The sequence below is a fragment of the Vicia villosa genome, linkage group LG5, assembly GCF_029867415.1.
Source record: "Vicia villosa cultivar HV-30 ecotype Madison, WI linkage group LG5, Vvil1.0, whole genome shotgun sequence".
NCBI lineage: Eukaryota > Viridiplantae > Streptophyta > Magnoliopsida > Fabales > Fabaceae > Vicia > Vicia villosa.
In genome coordinates this window covers 15,878,629-15,898,569 of record NC_081184.1, presented here as the reverse complement: position 1 = coordinate 15,898,569, position 19,941 = coordinate 15,878,629, and positions in this window count along the sequence as shown.

The following is a 19,941-nucleotide window of genomic DNA, read 5'->3' as shown; positions in this document are numbered from 1 at the left end:
TCATCGCATTCGAGAAAGGAGAGGCTGCTGCCATCAAAGCCTCGCGAGGTAATGACGCCGCTCGCAGTTCAAACTATGAGCACTCAGGCTCGAAGCGAGGGCATGAAAAAAAGGAAAGACGACAGGTCTCTCGACATCAAAGAGCGCCGAGGACCATCTGGTCGCTTCAACGACTACACCCTTCTGAACACCTCACGGGAGAGGATCCTGGCCGAATGCCAAAACACCGACTTCAAGAAATCGAACATCAGGCCCCCGAAGTCGAACCCCGCAAGGCCAGGAACCGACAAGTCAAAGTATTGCAAATACCATAAAAGTCACGACCATCTGACCGAGGAATGCATCCATCTCAAGGATGCCATTGAAACACTGATCAAGGAGGGTCGCCTTTCGAGATACACAAAGAAAGGGGAACCTTCCCGAAGGGACGACCAAAGAAACTCTGACGAAGGGAACTCGCCGGATAACAGGCCCCTGCAAGTAGCACTGTCCGTCACCCGACCAGAGGATTTCATGCCATCGGTCGGGATCCCTACCGCACTCAGCAAATGGGAAAGATTCCCATTCACCATGGTCGTCTCCAACGGCGGGGATCCAGGCTCCCTCACCATCAGTTCAGTGAAGAGAAAGTTCGATGAATTGCTCAGCGCCAACGCGGACCTCGGCCCTACGCTGCGAAAGTTCCGGGGAAAGTCAGAACCAATCACCTTCTACCTGGAAGAACTGCCCGGCGGAGCTCCAAACGCCACAATTCCCCTGCTCGTCCGAGCTAGAATGGCGAATTTCGACGTCCGACGGGTCCTGGTCGACGAAGGCAGCTCGGTCAACATCATGTATTCCCACCTCTTACAGACACTCCAGCTGGACGACTCACACCTCACTCCCTATGTGGGTTCGGACCTCCAAGGTTTCAACGGAGCTACCACCAAACCCTGGGGTTACGTCGAGCTGATTGTCACCTTCGGAGTAGGGGAAGCCTCCAGGCAAGTCAAAACCAGATTCTTGGTGATCGACTGCAAAACCCTGTACAATTGCATTATCGGGCGCCCCACTCTAGCCGAGCTAACCGCCGTACCCTCCACTGTCCACCTAAAGATGAAGTTTTACACGAGGACAGGACGAGTGGCCACCATCAACGTCGATATTGAAGCTGCCAGGAGAATCTTCGACGCCTCCGTCAAGGGACTAGAACTGATCGCCCCTCCAACCAGCTCCAACAAAAAGCCAAGGGCCGAAGACAAACATCCTCGAGAAGACCAGCATCAGACAACCAACGTTAGCTCAGTCGACCTTGATGCACGGTTCACAGAAGAAGAACTGAAGATCGGGGAAGAGACGCGATCAAAGGCACCTCATCCCGTCCGACCTGTCCCAGACAGAGATTTCGAGCTGGTCCCCTTGGGCGACAACCCCGACAAAGCGGTAAAGATCGGCAAGGGCATCCCAGATCTACCAAGGAAGCAGCTCGTGGCCTGCCTTCGAGCCAATGCAGACTTGTTCGCCTGGAGCGCCGCAGAAATGCCCGGACTCGACCTCGAGGTCGCCTGCCACCACCTCTCCATCGATCCAGCCGCGAAGGCCATAGTTCAACGTAGGCGTCGGCAGTCCCCCGAGAAAGTGGAGGCTGCCGAGAAAGCTGTAAAAGACCTCCTAGAGGCAAATTTTATTTCCGAGGCTAAGTATTCAACTTGGCTCTCAAATGTTGTACTTGTTAAGAAATCTAATGGAAAATGGAGAATGTGTGTTGATTACACTGATGTTAACCCGGCATGTCCAAAAGACGCCTATCCTTTACCTAACATTGATAGACTGGTCGACAACTCGGCCGGCTATAAACTATTGTCTTTTATGGATGCTTATTCAGGTTACAACCAGATCCCCATGGCGAGGAGCGATAAGCAGTGCACAACGTTTATGATAGAGTCGGGAAACTATTACTACAACGTAATGCCCTTCGGCCTCAAAAACGTTGGGTCCACGTATCAACGGATGATGAACAAAGTGTTCCGAGGAGAGATCGGCGACACCCTCGAGGTATATATGGACAATATGATCGTCAAATCTCGAGAAGACACCGACAACACCTTCCATCTCGAGCGGGTGTTTGAGCGGGCCAGGTCCTGCAAGATGCGCTTCAACCCGGAGAAGTGCACCTTCGGCGTCCGAGCAGGCAAATTCCTCGGTTTCTATTTGACCGAACGGGGAATAGAGGCCAACCCGGATAAATGCCGAGCATTCTCTGAACTCCCCACTCCTAACAATAAAAAATCCATCCAAGTCTTAAACGGGATTCTCACCGCACTATCACGTTTCGTCGCGAAATCCGCCCAACACGCGCTCCCTTTCTTTAAACTGCTACGCAAAGAAGCGGCCTTTGAATGGTCCGAAGAATGCGAGCAAGCACTTTCACACCTCAAGCAAGTGCTCTCCAAACCGTCCGTCCTTTCTCGACCCGATGACAACGAGTCTCTGTATCTTTACTTAGCCGTTTCAAACGAAGCAGTCAGCGCGGCTTTGATCCGAGAAACCGAAGACGGACAAAAACCCGTATATTTCACCAGCAAAGCCCTGCAAGGACCCGAGGTGCAATACCAACAGATCGAGAAAGTCGCCATGGCCCTAGTGATAGCGGCCAGAAGGCTGCGATACTATTTCCTCGCCCACACCATCTTCGTTCGAACAGATCAACCCATCAAGCAACTCCTCAGCCGACCAAATATGGCCGGCAGAATGCTGAGATGGTCCCTCCAGCTCTCGGAGTTCGACATACAGTACGAAAGTAGGAGGGCATTAAAAGCTCAGGCGTTAGCAGACTTCGTAGCAGAGATGACCTCGATCGCCGACTCATCGGACCTGACCAGGAACAAATGGACCATCTACGTAGATGGCGCCTCAAGCAGTTCGGGAAGCGGGGCAGGCATTATCTTAGAAAACGACGAAGGACTCATCATCGAAGTATCTTTAGTCCTATCTTTCAACACGTCGAACAACCAGGCCGAGTACGAAGCCCTCTTTGCAGGCCTGAGACTTGCCGAGGATGTGGGCGCACGGGAGGTCAAGATCTACACAGACTCCCAACTCGTCGCGTCCCACATCAGCGGCGATTACCAAGCCAAAAACGACGTACTCGCCGAGTACCTCACGCTCGTCAAGGATAAGATGAAAAAATTCGTCAAAGCAGAAGTCGAGCATATCCCCCGAGAACACAACTCGCGTGCCGACATATTATCCAAACTTGCGAGCACAAGAAAGAAAGGGGGAAACAAGTCGGTTATCCAGGAAATCCTACCCAGACCAAGCATAGGCGAAAACGCGCGAGCTCTACAAATATTCGCTATCGGGGACGACCATTGCTGGATGACCCCAGTATATAACTTCCTCACGAAAGAAGAACTTCCCGCTGACGCGAAGGAAGCGTCAGCGATTAAAAGACGAGCCTGTTCGTATACTATCATCGAAAACAAACTATACCGACGAGGCTTCTCCATCCCTCTCCTTAAATGCATCGACGCCTCGCAATCACTTGAGGTACTCCAAGAGCTTCACGAAGGAATCAACGGCCAACACCTCGGCGGACGATCACTAGCGAGGAAAGCCCTCAGAGTCGGCTACTATTGGCCGACCATGCAGCAAGACGCCAAAGAATACGTCCAGAAATGCGACAAATGTCAGCGTCATGCCGACATGCACCTGGCTCCCCCGAACGAGCTCAAATCTCTCTCCTCGCCTTGGCCTTTCTCCACCTGGGGAATGGACCTCCTCGGACCTTTCCCGGTTGGGTCTTACCATAATAAATACCTAGTGGTCGCTGTGGATTACTTCACGAAATGGATAGAAGCTGAAGCGCTCGCTAAAATCACGTCCCAAAATGTACTCCGCTTTTATAAGCGGAACATACTCGCTCGGTTCGGGGTGCCACAGGCGATCATAACCGATAACGGCACCCAGTTCACGGACAGAAAATTCCAAGAATTTGTAACCAAACTCGGGACGAAACAACACTTCACTTCGGTCGAACACCCTCAAACAAACGGACAAGCTGAAGCCGCCAACCGGGTCATTCTCCGTGGACTAAAGAGAAGGTTGGGCGAGGCGAAAAAGGCTTGGGTCGAAGAGCTACACAGCGTCCTTTGGGCATACAGGACGACCCCACATTCGAGTACAGGTGAAACACCGTTCAAGTTAACCTATGGCACCGAAGCCGTAATCCCCGTGGAGATACGAGAACCCTCTCGTCGGACCGAGTCACCTCTCGAGGAGGAACTCAATGACGAAGCTATGAGAGAAGAGCTCGACATGGTCGAGGAAATCCGAACAGGATCTTCCCTCCGAGAAGCGAAATTGAAACAACAGATAACCTTACGCCATAGCACTAAAGTTATCAAACGCGGATTCGAAATCGGAGACTTAGTTCTCCGCAGAAACATGAAAGATTCGCGCGAGGGCAAACTAGCCCCGAACTGGGAAGGCCCGTACCGAGTTCATGATAAAACCGAAAACGGTGCGCATTACCTCGAGAACCTTCTCGGCGAAAAACTTGCTCGACCTTGGAACGCTGAAAAACTCAGACGCTATTACAGTTAGAAACAACCTAACGCTACCCGGCCGCTCGTAGCGAACACGAGGAAAGGCTGGGCAAGGACTCGCGCCATGGTACAAGCGCGTATGCTCCACGACAGCGTCGCTCGGATACCCCCTATCAGGAGGCAAAGCCGACTACGCGGCGGGCCTTACACACAGACCCTCCGCGGAAGTACCTGCACGGCAGAACCCCAGCTCGCGATGGGATCGTTCACGTCGCGAGCACGTGGCCCCGGCCGCGGCCTCGAGCTCGCTTATAGCGCACACCTGCTCTGCGCACCCAGACCGTTCCCTACACGCCCGGGCTATAAACCTCGGCCGAGCACAAACATAAATATTCGACAATAAAAATCAGATAAGCACAAATAAACATTGGAGCATAAAACGCAGAATAGTATTAAAAACCGACCAAACTGGCCGGAGATATCCAAATATTACAAAAAATTATCCGGGCATCGCCCAACTAACTTTACTTTGGCACGCAGGCCACAAAACATTGGCACGCAGGCCACTATCAAAAAGAAACTAGTCAGACGTCGCCATCCTCCTCCTCGGCACCGTTGTCCTCACCCTGGGGCTCCTGCTCATCTTCCCAGTCTTCGAACTCCGGATTTGACTCAATCTGCCCGTCCACAACCTTATTGTATGGACCGATGCCCTTCGTCACCAAGCGCGGATTGAGGACTTTCAGCTGATCCACCGCGGCTTTAAATCCAACCCCCAGGGTGGCAACACAGTCGACCTCCAGCTCCCTCACCTTGCCCAGAAGCTGGGAGCGGGTCACCAAGGCTTTCTCGTCTTCATCTTCCTCGGCAGCAGGGAGATGAGACCTCTCTAACTCAGCAATTCGCTCACGGAGCCTTTTTCCCTCGGCCTCCAAAGTCATGACCTTGTTCTGCTCTTTACAGAGGTCTTCAACAATGCCGCTCTGAACCTCATACTTATCCTTGTACTGTTCAAACTCGTGCTCTAGCTCATCATATTTGGTCTGCAGAGCATCATAGTCCTTCTGAGGGCAGACCCTTTGGGCATTGAGGGCCAAGGCCAGGGCGGCCACCCTCATCATCCCTTCAAGATCCTCGGACAAGTCCTTATCCCGGGCCACCCGATCCCGCCTGACTATATGCCTCACCTCCTCGCGCTCCAGCAGCACATTTCTCTTCGAGAAGATCCCCCTGTGCAGAGTACATGAGGGCAGCACTATGTCATCCTCAGAAGGGTTGTCGTTGATAAGGGGGCGAAGTTCGGGGGTCCCCTCGTTCTTTTGTTTTTTCCCGGCCGGAGAACCTCCCGAAGTCGTCCCAATCGACGAAGGGGAGCCACCATCAGGCGCGCCCGCAGCAGCCGCCTTGACCTCCTCGACCCGCGTTCGCTTCACGGTCAGCTTGACGGCCGCCTTGTTCTTTGCCCTCATCTTCACAATCTTGTCATGCAGGTCGGCCATTTTTCCTGCAAAATAAAGAGTTAGAACCAAAAGGATATTGTTCGAACAAGAAATAGTTATCTCACCTAACAAAATTATCGCATCCCCGTAACTCCCACACTCGAGGATAACTTTTGTGTTGATATACCGAGGCTCCAGCATAGGACCTCCATCTTCCTCGAATAAGGGATCCCCGTTGGGATATGTACATACTGCCGGTCTAAACCCGTCCACGAAAGAAGCGAGCCGCTGATACCCCCCCGTATCGCGCTCATTGAGATCCTCATCCCGGAAGATGTAATAGTCGGTCCCACGCTCGAAGTGGTCAGGCTGCCACTCCAACGGGAACCGAGCAGATGGGCCCACTCTCCTCACCCCGTCCTCAATATACTCGCGTTCCTCGAACAAATGGTTCTCGGCCTCAGGAGTGAGCGGATTGATCATAAAATACCGACTCTTGAAATGCTTGATAGAGTCCTGATAAATGGCGAACAGCTTCTTCGGCTGCTTAAAGGACACCCAACTCCACTTGCCGTCCGGATCGCGCAACCTCTGCAAATGAAACACTCTGAAGAAAAGAGGCAGAGTCTCTTCGACCTCCAAGAACCCACATACAACTTCGAAGGCTCTTAGGAACGCGAAAGCGTTGGGATGAAGCTGAGACGGGCACAAGCGCAACCAACTGAAGATACTCCGTTGCAAATGAGTGAAGGGAAGCCGGAGACCAACCTCCTTAAAGACGAACTCATACATTGCGAAACGAGGACCAGGGAATTGCGAGCAGATCCTCAGATGAGATTTAGGCACAAAGGCGCCCCAAGAAGGCTCCTCGTCCTGGTCAAGGTCCTCGATGACATTAAAGGCTTCCTTAGGACGCGTCGAGAAACGCGACGCAATCGTCCTCGGAGCAACAACCACCCATTCCTCAAGTTTCCTCGGGGAAGTCTCGACGACGGGAATGCCCTCGTCCTGCGAGCAACCAACAGCTTCATCCCCGTCTGATATGTCGAAGACGACATCGTCTTTGTTCTCGTCGGCCATTTACCTGAAAAGCAGAGGAAACAGTGAATTCGACTGGTCAAATCCACCCTTCCACCGCAAGTCAAGTGAAAGGGCGAGGAAAAGAGACGAGGAAAGAATTCCGCCTCCCATCGAATACCGACGAACTAAATTAGAAGCACCCACAGAATAGTCACTAGGTGCAGCGATGGACGGTGAGTGCATCTAGCTCTCCGGCAAACTCATACCCTAACTGAGGCATGCAACCACCTTTGCTCGTCGCTTTCAAACTATTCTTGATTGATCCTAAAGCCTAGACGTCTCATACAACTATTCATGCCCCGCTCACTCAAGTCTCACTCGGCAAACGCATGGGAATAGTAACGATCCCCTAGAACTACTCGGCAAACGCATGGGAATAGTAACGATCCCCTAGAACTACTCGGCGAACTCGTAAACCTTGCTCGATACATTCATCAATCCTGCCCGCCGCGCTCAAGGCTAAAAAAATAAAACTTAAAGAAAAGCAAGAAGAAGACGAGAAACTTACTTGAAGGAGCGGAGAAGGGATGTACGAGACGAAGAGGAGAGCAGTGAACGATCTTGAGGGTCTGAAAAATGTTAAGTGACAAATGAGTGAGCTCCTCACTCCTTATATAGGAAAAGAAGGCCAAAGGGTGTCATGATGGCCTAGGCAGCCTAGGAGGCGCCATCATTGCCTACACCCCAAGGCGGCTCCACCCACGAAAAGAGGCCACGTGTCCTGAAATAGCTTGGGAAACCCAAAGGGCGCAGTCAGCTCTCATGCCTAAAAACGGCGCAACAATAATGGCAGTCTCCATAGCTGCCACCTGTCAATCACGCTGACAAACGGTAACCGAAACGTGTCAAGTGGAAACCAAGGGACAGCCGCCTCCCCGGTTCCCATGGGCACCGGCCGACCACCATTCGGTCTAATGACCGGCAGCAACTCCTTTCCCCGTCAACCTAAGCGTGCGAGGAGTCCACCGTTGAAAACCATTGCTCGTGCTCTTGCTCGGCTAACCTCCTGGTTGAAGTCATCACCCTTACAAGACTAATGACTTGGGGGGCTCATGTTCTGGACTGGGCCGAGCAGGCCCAACTCTTCTCACTAGCCGAGCAGGCCCAAGTCATTTGGGCCCATTTACTGGGTAACCGTCAAGAGTTATCCACGCGCGAAGACCACACGTCACGCTTCAGCGAAGGATTCGGTCAACCATCTCCGAACCCTACGCTATGCTCATCCAGAACGTGAGTCCCCTGCTGACTCAGCCCTAGCACGGGACGTTCTGGCAGTTCCCTAGCACGTGGGCCTCCAGTTGGATTTGGCCCAATTAGGGAACCTTGGCCCAGCGTTGGGGGCTATAAATACCCTCTTTCACTAGAGGGTCAGGTATTCCATTCTTCACTCTCAACCCTCATTCTCTGATAGCTACTAACTTAAGCATCGGAGAACCTTGCAGGTACCCCCCCCATCTTGCTCTCCAAGCCAGATTCCGCTGCCTTGACGATTCTTCTGATCAGGTACGATCATATATATATATATATATATATATATATATATATATATATATATATATATATATATATATATATATATATTGTATGCAAACAATAACACATTTTTGTAGCAGCTTAAACAAATGCATAATTATATAAATGGAACCACAAATGATGGTTAGAGATATCCAGTATTCTTAAATAACAGAACAGTGATTCACAAAACTACAGTCATCATCATGAATTCACTTGCACAAACCTCTACTAAAAACGTCATCACTATTCACACACCATCCACACCAACCTGTAGGTAGCATGGAGCTTCATTCAGCATTTTTCATGAAAGATTAAAATCAAGAGGTGTTTTTATATAATTAGTTGGTGAAGAGAATAATGTTTTTATAAATCTTAAAAGTTAGCAAAATTATATTAGGAGTGCTACCTTCCTCAAACATTTCATCAAAGAGGCCAAACTGAATTCTTATCCTGCCACTGAGGTGAGGTTACAGAAGGCATTGAACTAGAAGCTATAGACGCAAAACGCCAAACTGGGACTTTCAAAACCATTCTATAGACGCAAAAACGCCGTTACCGCGCCACTGCAAATGCAAACTACATGAATATATGCACAGTAAAAAACAATTATCAAACTCATTTAAACAATATTCAAATGGCATGTTAACTACTACCGTAAAACAGTTCCTTTCAACATATTTATTGATTATATTTTCTAACACGAGTTATGTTCAACAAATAACTTTTTGAAAAGGAAACAACTTTACTGAGAATTTAAAAATCAATAACATGTGATGACTTTGAAATGTACTGAAACTGGGCCTACCATAGTGCAGGAAAATCCATACATTTCATTACATTCTTCAATGCTAGAATTCCCACTTATATAAATAGCTCACTGTCATACCCCAAAATTTGCCATCTCATTTTTTAAGACAAAAATCTTCAAGTGAGAAAATAATTGAAGAGGACATCCTAAGCTTCCCGACAAATTCGAAATTATCCTCAAATAATGAAAATTGAGAAAATTATGGTTGGTGAAAGTTGGGAAATTTTGAGTCTGTGCATAAAGTCCAAATTGAGCAAATTCATTAATGGGCCACCGTTTTAATCCAATCACCTCTTAAATTATTTTATTTCAATTGTTTTGATTTATTCATTTAAAAAATTCAAAATAAGGAAAATAAAATAAATTAGGCTCTTAGTGAGGTCCAAGCCCATTTTCCTTTTAACCTAATATTTTCTTATAAATAACTAACAACCCTTATTTTTAACCATTCACCAACCATTCACCTCTACCAAACAACTTTCTAGCCCTCATTCTAACAATTATCAACAATTCTCATCCTCTCCCAACCAACTATTTTCTAAAATTTTCTCCATCAAAAATTTTTTAAAGATCAACAATTTTCACAAACCCTGTCACAAACATTTTCAACTTTTTTTTATATCTTTTCAAAAGCTTTCAATATCTCTTATTTTGGCCAATGATGACACTTGAGACTTTCCTTTTTTTCAAAAGATTTTACTATATTCCAGAAGACTTCGGTTTGTGGTTTTTGGCCAATGATAATACTTGAGGCCACCTTTTATCAAAATTTCTATGTTTTTTTGACCCCCTCTTTATTTTTTGAAACACTTTCTTTCAACCCTTTTTAAAAACCTCTTTCAAATACTTTGTCTAGAATTACAATATTTTTGGCCAATGATGGTACATGAGGTTTGTTTTTTAAAATCATTGTTTTGGCCATTATTGCTGCATTTTAGTTTAAATTTATGTTTTTACAATCATAATTTTTGTTAAACCCTTGGGGTTTTTGCCCTTTTAGCCCTGATGTAACTTTCTGAACCTTTTTTTATTTCTTAGTGAAATTGTAGATTATATGAGGCCAAACCCTTTTTATAATATTTTTTTATTTTTTTTACTTTTTTTTATTAAAACTATTATCATTACTAACCTTTTTTTTAATTATAATTATTATTATTAATATTTTTGTTAATTGCTTCTATTATTATTATTATTATTATTATATTATTGTCATTATTACTGTTATACTATTATTATTTTTTTATACTATTATTATTACTATTCTTATTCTTATTCTTATTCTTACTCTTATCCTATTTTTGCAGGTACTTCCTTTGGGTAAAGAGGAGCGGTGTAGGAATATGAGTTTACCATTGTTAGGGCATAAAGCTTTTGCCTCTTCGAAAATTCCATTGACATCCCATGTACCTCCAGCCATACCATATCAGATCAAATCCTGATTTTTCTTTAATTCATTTTTTTTTAATTATTGGTTTATTGTTTTATTATTTAAATTTTCACTAAAACCTTAATCTTTTTTTTCTCAAACCATAAAATTCATGTTATTTTCATAAATCACTCTAAAATCTTTTTTTATAAAATTAATTTGTTTTTTAATTTAAATTAATAATTTAGAGTAATATTTATTTATAGGTTTAAATAATTAATTTTTAAATTTAGGTTAATTCAACAATAACATTTTTAGACTTAGGTTAATCAAATTATGATTTTTAGGCTAATTTATTTTTAGGTTTTCTAACCCTGATTTTATTTTTTGGCTAACTATTTTTCATCATGACTACTAATCACTATTTTCCCTAACCCTTTTAATTTTTGATCTGTTACCTTATAATTGTTGAGGTTTTTTATGCGTGAATTCTTTCCTCACCCTATACTCTGTGATTGTCGAATGCCTTCTGTTAAATATTTTGCCCCTTTTAATTTTGCCTTTTATTTCTGCCTTTTTATTTTATTATCTGCCTTTATTTCAATTATTTAATTTTCTGTCTTTTAAATATTAGAAAATATGTATAGGTCGCAATAAGTTTTCTTGTAATAGTTGTAGGTTTTATTTCCTGCCTTTATTTTTCTGCCCTAAAGGTGTTTATTGTAATAGCGTAGGAACTTTTAATTATGCCTTTATTTTAATTGTGTGGTTAGTAATCTTAGGGAGTGCAAGCCTTGTTAAAATGAATTAGCCCACTTATCTACAAGATAAATATCTGAATTTAACCACATGATTGTGCGACACACACCTTTAGGGTAACCCTTCTTATGCTTCCTGTTGCCTTCTAATTACGATTCTAAAATAGTCAAGTCCCTCGATTCTGAGGATACCTAAAGCAAATGCTGCCTTAATTCATTGAAATCATCATAAGATTTTTCGTCCCTCGATGCTGCCTCGGAAATAAGATGATTGTCCCATTGCTAAGGTATCCTCGCCGGTTGCCAAAAGATTAAATGACTATTCTATCCTTCCCTGAGACTACCTACCCTCTATATGGTAGGGACAGTTTTATGGCGAACGATAATTTCTCGGTGACCCTTAACATCCAATGAAAGGACTTCCTACCCTCTCATGGTATGGATAGCCTTTTCAAACTGAAAAGCTTAAGGAACAGAAATCTTAAAATTAGGGTAGTTGCTACTAATTGCTTGCTCTGATTTAAATTCAAAACTCTTTTTCCCACTCATTTTCAAATACTTTCAAAAACAAGGCTACGCTTATTTACAAGCTAAAGTCCTTAACAAAGTTTTTCAATTCACACACGACACTTTTCAAACAATTCAACCAAACAAGTGAGCTAAGCAATTAAGAGCCCATGGATAACCATGGATACAAAGGATGCTTACACCTTCCCTTTGTATAACCTACCCCCGAACTCAAAATCTTTTTAAAAGGTCTTTTCCTGTTCTTTTAGCCTTTCTATATATTGGATAAAATAAATGTCAGCGGCGACTCTTGATATCCGCAACATTTCAAAAAGTCAGTTCTCCCACCGTATTACAGAACTGGTGACTCTGCTGGGGACTAATAAATAAAAAGAGGGGTTACATTAAAGTTTGGGATTCACTTTAAATGTTTTCAATTGTTTGTATTATTTGCTTTATATTTGTGGGCCTGTTTGGATTTACTTGTGTGAAAGATCCTAACCCGAATCTGAGTACCTTAGGTAAATGGCACGAGACCAAGGAGACTACACGGCGTATACTGCTGCAGTTGATATGGTGGCCATCGTTAGTGTGACACATTGGTTTGTCTTGGTGCTCCTTGGGATCCGACTTGAGGAAACACTTGGCTGCTGCGTGGTGTCATTAAGCACTAATTTGCCCTTAGAACCCTAGTTGAACTTGACTTTGGCCTATTAGGAAGTAGCGAGATAGCTGGCTTTGGTTCCGACTGAAGTTGGTTGATACTCGATGCTACACTCATATGGACTGGACTTTAAGGACGTTTTCAGTCGGTAATTCGATTGCTGAACTGAAATAGTGCCTTCGAGAAAGGTCAATGATATGAGCTCCCTAGAACCCAATCTTTATCTAAGACAGGTTGAACCAACTAAACTTCAGTGGGGAGGGTACTTACCTACAGACTTCATGCAAGCTTTTAAACCTAAGGACACTTGTGTGACTTGCTTGTGTGTGCCACTAACCCCTTGACTTCCATGCATGTTTTGTCGTGGGACTCGCTTGCCCTTATTTTCCTTATGCTTTGCCTAATGTACTGCATTCGCATAACATCATGACATCATGACATCATAACATAGAATGATTAACTAACCCTTTCAAGGATCTTAGGAATTTGGGGCGCACAATGTCAGGTGCTCTTATCAAGGACTGAATCCCTATCTAGGGGAAAGAGGATTTATTTTCCTATGGCCATTTGTCTTCCAATTCAGAGACTCAATACCTATCAAGGGGCAAGAGGATTTATTTTCCTCTAGCCATATGCTTTCAAACTCATAAACGAGTATCCCGAATCAGAGGCGATGACTCACTCGATATGGTGAGCTTGATTCTCAAAGAAGGACGTTCCAAGACAAAAGTCAAAATTCTTCAGACGAAGCTGTGACTGATTCAATGTCTAAATGTCGCAAACTAAATTCCTAAATATCCTTGAAAACATTGCATTTGCATTCCTAACATCGCATAACAGGTTTCCACAATAGGCCTCTCATCTTCTTTCGCTGTTTATTTCGGGATCATGAATCTCGAGCAATTTGTCAGAAATCTTCAAGCCCGGCATAACCAGTTCCAAGAGATGATCCTTAACTTGGCCAAGGGGCAAGAAGAATTGAAGACACTTTTAATCAAGAAGGAGAAGGACCAACATAGGCAGCAAGGTGGTCAAGGTAAATGGAAATCCAAACTTAAACGACCATTCACTCCTTTGCACATGCCGCTGTCTCAAGTTCTACAACAACTGCTCAATCAGAACTTGATAACTCTATTGCCTCCATATTCATTTTCTACCAATCCCACTCTCGGGTATAAGTATAATGCAAGATGTGCTTATCATTTGAATAGTCCTATTCATGATACAGAGGATTGTGTACCATTGAAGCATAAGATCCAAGACTTAACCGATGACAAGATCATTGGTTTCAATTCACCTGAGGAACCTCATATGGCTGATGCTGTGCACAACCAGAAAGGTCGTAATGAACGCAACCAATCTGTTGGGGCAGTTCTGATCTCTACACCAGTTCCACAACAACGACGCAAGCCAGATGCACCTAAGCGTCAATTCACCAAAATTAACATGTCATTAGATCAAGCGTTGCAATAGTTGTTGAGAGTATAGCTACTCACACAAATAGTTCCTCATCCAAATCCTAACATTTCATCTCCTCGCTATAATCCCAACGCGAGGTGTGCATATCACCCCAATAGTCCTGGACATGACCCCAATAATTGTTGGGCACTGAAGAATAAGATTCAAGATATGATCGATGATCGGGAAATTAAATTCAACCCTCCTAAGACCCCTATGGTGATCACCGCTCCCATGCCTAATCACGACAAGACTGATTAATGTCTAGAAGGATGGACTATTGGTTCATTAGCTTTACTTTCATTTGTAATTTCTATCCAATTTGTTTAAACATTTGACTTGTGATAAACATTATCTGTTTTAATAATCATCATCAGTGCATTGCATATGTTTGTCTTGAATAAATTATTTCACTATCACTCATTTTAAATTGTGTCTTTACTTTGCATATGTTTTGTGATATTCAACTCCTGCTAAGCTGTAAGCCTTTTGAGGGAGGATGACGAAAAAACGATACTGGAGCCTCATACAATATGCTTTTGAACGGACTATGCTGACGATGTACAGGCATTGTTTCAATTCCTAAACAGTGGAGATATAAGGATGTTAATCCCTCGTCAACCCCTTTGAGTCTAAGAAGTAGAAGTTTTCTTTCTCGTATAGATTAAAACCTTGATTATAGCCTGGGGCAGGGTAGTTACCCAGTTAACTCAATTATACTAGTTGTTGTTTACACAAATAGTGATGGGTTCCCATAACCGTTAAGTCAGGCAGTCACTATCCACCAAAAAGAAAAAGATGTTAAGTCAAAACCTACGAAGGAGACTTATCAAAATCGAGACATCCCGTTGACTGTAACCTCAAAATAAACAGTTCAGGCAAAAATAAGGGATAACAAAGCCAAAAAAAGAGGTCATTACAAATCCTCGACAAAAGAAAATATTATAAAAAGGATGGCTGCTTGTCCAAATAAATTGTCGGTGCTTCAACCATCATCAAATGTCAATGTTACGACTTCAAGACCTGCTAGAACTTAAATGCAAAGTTAACTGAGCATAGTATCGAAGAACATTACGAAGATTGGGATGGGTACAAATAAACTTTGAGCCATTATCCTTTGTTTCTTAAACCGTGAACCAAGCCACGTTACAACTCTTGAAAGTCCTAACTGAAGCATGGTTAGTTCGAAAGCATACTGTCACCAAAAAGGTATCCTGACTCCTTAAGGTTTACCAAAAATGCTGAGTTGATATTTCGTTTTTACAAACATCACACTTTTACATCTCCTGTTTTAATGTTTTTTTAAAAACAACAAGACAGACATATGCATTGCATCTCATGAATTCATTATTATACATATTTTGGTACATAATTTCAAATGTTAGCATCAGGAAGAACTTGCACAGGGTACAACTAATGACCAAAAGTTATCTCGACAGACGAAATCATTTCAGAAGCAACGTCTCCTACTTATACAAGGGGCATGACACAATTTATCCAGTCGATCTGGGGTAATCTGGTCAAGATTCTGAGAATCTCTCAAGAATGCCAAACAATCAGGGGTATGCATCCAAGTGGGTCTGAAGCTACTTCCCAATCGACATGGGGCATTGTCCTAAGTCTATGATTACTTGGGGCATGTCATCCATAATACACATTTCATAAAGTCCTCGCGAGGCGGACCTCTTTCAAAGTCCCTACTAGCTAGGGCAAAGCTATGCAAGGCCAGTTTGACACTTCGGTCAATACTCATCGGTGTGTTCCAATCAATACAAGTCTAGGAATGACAGTCACTATAACTACTGGGGGCAATATTCAAAGTATCCATGCCTTCCCACATGATGGTTTCACAGGATCATATCCCCACAGAGTAATCCTTGAGAAGATATCTTCAAATGTTCCCTTCTCAACAGAGATTTAGTTCCCCAACAGAGTTTACATCTTTGACACTGCCGGTTCTCCGATACCTTTATTTTCTCCAAACAGGGTTATTCATCTCTCTTATCCCTAGTGTGGGTACATCAGGATCAATCATTCAAATGGCTCTCATCCCCATGCAGAAATCATAAATCCCCAACTGAGCATCTTCAAAACAAGATCAGACATCAAAATCACAATGATATAGAGATTTATTTTCTCAATCAAGAAAAATCACTAATATACTCCAGATAGCATAAACATATTCATACATTGCATACATTACTTCATAATAAACATACAAGTTTCTCATTTATTTTGAGAGACTCGTCATATAATACATGCATCATAACATTGCATCAAGACTAACTTTACCTTTTTCAGAATACAGGTACAAACAGATAAACAAAATCAACAATCCAAGATCTAAATTCATCAATACAAATGGTGGAGACAATTATTCCAAGATCTAAATTGGTTGCCCCACAAGGTGCCGAGACGATCAACAATCCAAGATCTAAATTCATCAATACAAATGGTGGAGACGATCATTCCATGATCTAAATTGGTTACCCCACAAGGTGCCGAGACGATCAACAATTCAAGATCTAAATTGGTTACCCCACAAGGTGCTGAGACGATCGACATTACAAGATCTAAATTGGTTACCCCACAAGGTGCTGAGACGATCGACATTACAAGATCTAAATTGGTTACCCCACATGGTGCTGAGACGATCGACATTACAAGATCTAAATTGGTTACCCCACAAGGTGCTGAGACGATCGACATTACAAGATCTAAATTGGTTACCCCACAAGATGCTGAGACGATCGACATTACAAGATCTAAATTGGTTACCCCACAAGGTGCTGAGACGATCGACATTACAAGATCTAAATTGGTTACCCCACAAGGTGCTGAGACGATCGACATTACAAGATCTAAATTGGTTACCCCACAAGGTGCTAAAACGATCGACATTACAAGATCTAATTCAGTTACTACGAACGGTGCTGACACGATCAACATTCGAAGATCTAATTCTATCATCACGAATGGTGTAGACACGATCATCCTTCCAAGATCTAATTCAGTTACTACGAACGGTGCTGACGCGATCAACATTCGAAGATCTAATTCTATCATCACGAACGGTGTAGACACGATCATCCTTCCAAGATCTAATTCAGTTACTACGAACGGTGCTGACGCGATCAAACTCCAAAAATAGATGGCATCTACAAGCCCATCTCCAACAAATACTTCTCAATACAAAGGATCCAGTATAACGTATGACTCGTCCTATCCTACAGCCTAACGTACGGCTTATCCAGACATTTATCAATGCAAATTGGATCCGGTCTAACGTACAACCCATCCTTTAGCCTAATGTACGGCTTTCCAGACATTTATCAATGCAATCGGACCCGGTCTAACATACGACCCATCCTTCAGCCTAACGTACGACTTTCCAGACATCTATCAATGCAATCGGACCCGGTCTAATGTACGACCCGTCCTTCAGCCTAATATACAGCTTATCCAGACATCTATCGATGCAATTGGACCTAGTCTAACATATGGCTCGTCTTAAAGTACAACCTAATGTACGACTTACTTTAACATTTGACATTCATCAATATAGTGAATTCAATCTAACGTACGACTCATCCTAAGTATATCCTTTCAGATACAGCCTAACGTACGACTCATTCTGACTTTCAACCTATCAAGGCAGGTGGCATCTTTAAGCCCACTTCATACTCCCAACATCCAGATGGCATCTTTTAAGCCCATCTCAATCAATTCTCTCAATAACTTGGTGGCATCTCTAAGCCCATCCCTGATAGTGCAAATTTTTGGGTATTCTAGTGTTCAATCCTCTTCCACCCTCAGATACCAAATAAGACATAAACCATTCTACATCCTCCGGTTTAAGAAGATTGAACAGGGGCAGCTGTCATACCCCAAAATTTGCCCTCTCATTTTTAAAGACAAAAATCTTCAAGTGCGAAAATAATTGAAGAGGACATCCTAAGCTTCCCGACAAATTCAAAATTATCCTCAAATAATGAAAATTGAGAAAATTATGGCGGGTGAAAGTTGGAAAATTTTGAGTCGGTGCATAAAGTCCAAATTGAGCAAATTCATTAATGGGCCACAATTTTAATCCAATCACCCCTTAAATTATTTTATTTCAATTGTTTTGATTTATTCATTTAAATAATTCAAAATAAGGAAAAGAAAATAAATTAGGCTCTTAGTGAGGTCCAAGCCCATTTTCCTTTTAACCTAATATTTTCTTATAAACAACTAACAACCCTTATTTTTAACCATTCACCAACCATTCACCTCTACCAAACAACTTTCTAGCCCTCATTCTAACAATTATCAACAATTCTCATCCTCTTCCAACCAACTATTTTCTAAAATTTTCTCCATCAACAATTTTCTAAAGATCAACAATTTTCACAAACCCTGTCACAAACCTTTTCAACTTTTTTTTATATCTTTTCAAAAGCTTTCAATATCTCTTATTTTGGCCAATGATGACACCTGAGGCTTTCCTTTTTCTCAAAAAATTTTACTATATTCAAGAAGACTTCGGTTTGTGGTTTTTTGGCCAATGATAATACTTGAGGCCACCTTTTATCAAAATTACTATGTTTTTTTGACCCCCTCTTTATTTTTTGAAACACTTTCTTTCAACCCTTTTTAAAAACCTCTTTCAAATACTTTGTCTAGAATTACAATATTTTTGGCCAATGATGATACATGAGGTTTGTTTTTTAAAATCATTGTTTTGGCCATTATTGCTGCATTTTAGTTTAAATTTATGTTTTTACAATCATAATTTTTGTTAAACCCTTGGGGTTTTTGCCTAACTTTCTGAACCTTTTTTTATTTCTTAGTGAAATTGTAGATTATATGAGGCTAAACCCTTTTCATAATATTTTTATTTTTATTTTTATTATAACTATTATCATTACTAACCTTTTTTTATTATAATTATTATTATTACTAATATTTTTGTTAATTGCTTCTATTATATTATTATTATTATTATTATTATATTATTGTTATTATTACGGTTATACTATTATTATTTTTATTATATTATTGTTAATATTACGGTTATACTATTATTATTTTTATTATATTATTATTATTACTATTATTATTCTTATTCTTATTATTATCCTATTTTTGCAGGTACTTCTTTTGGGTAAAGAGGAGCGGTGCAGGAATATGAGTTTACCATTGTTAGGGCATAAAGCTTTTGCCTCTTCGAAAATCCCATTGGCATCCCATGTACCTCCAATCACACCATATCAGATCAAATCCTGGTTTTTCTTTAATTCATTTTTTTTAATTATTGGTTTATTGTTTTATTATTTAAATTTTCACTAAAATCTTAATCTTTTTTTTTCCTCAAACCATAAAATTCATGTTATTTTCATAAATCACTCTAAAATCTTTTTTTATAAAATTAATTTGTTTTTTTAATTTAAATTAATAATTTAGAGTAATATTTATTTTTAGGTTTAAATAATTAACTTTTTAAATTTTGGTTAATTCAACAATAATATTTTTAGACTTAGGTTAATCAAATTAGGATTTTTAGGCTAATTTATTTTTAGGTTTTTTAACCCTGATTTTATTTTTTGGCTAACTATTTTTCATCATGACTACTAATCACTATTTTCCCTAACCCTTTTAGTTTTTGATTTGTTACCTTATAATTGTTGAGGTTTTTTATGCGCGAATTTTTTCCTCACCCTATACTCTGTGATTGTCGAATGCCTTCTGTTAAATATTTTGCCCCTTTTGATTTTTTCTTTTATTTCTGCCTTTTTATTTTATTATCTGCCTTTATTTCAATTATTTAATTTTCTGTCT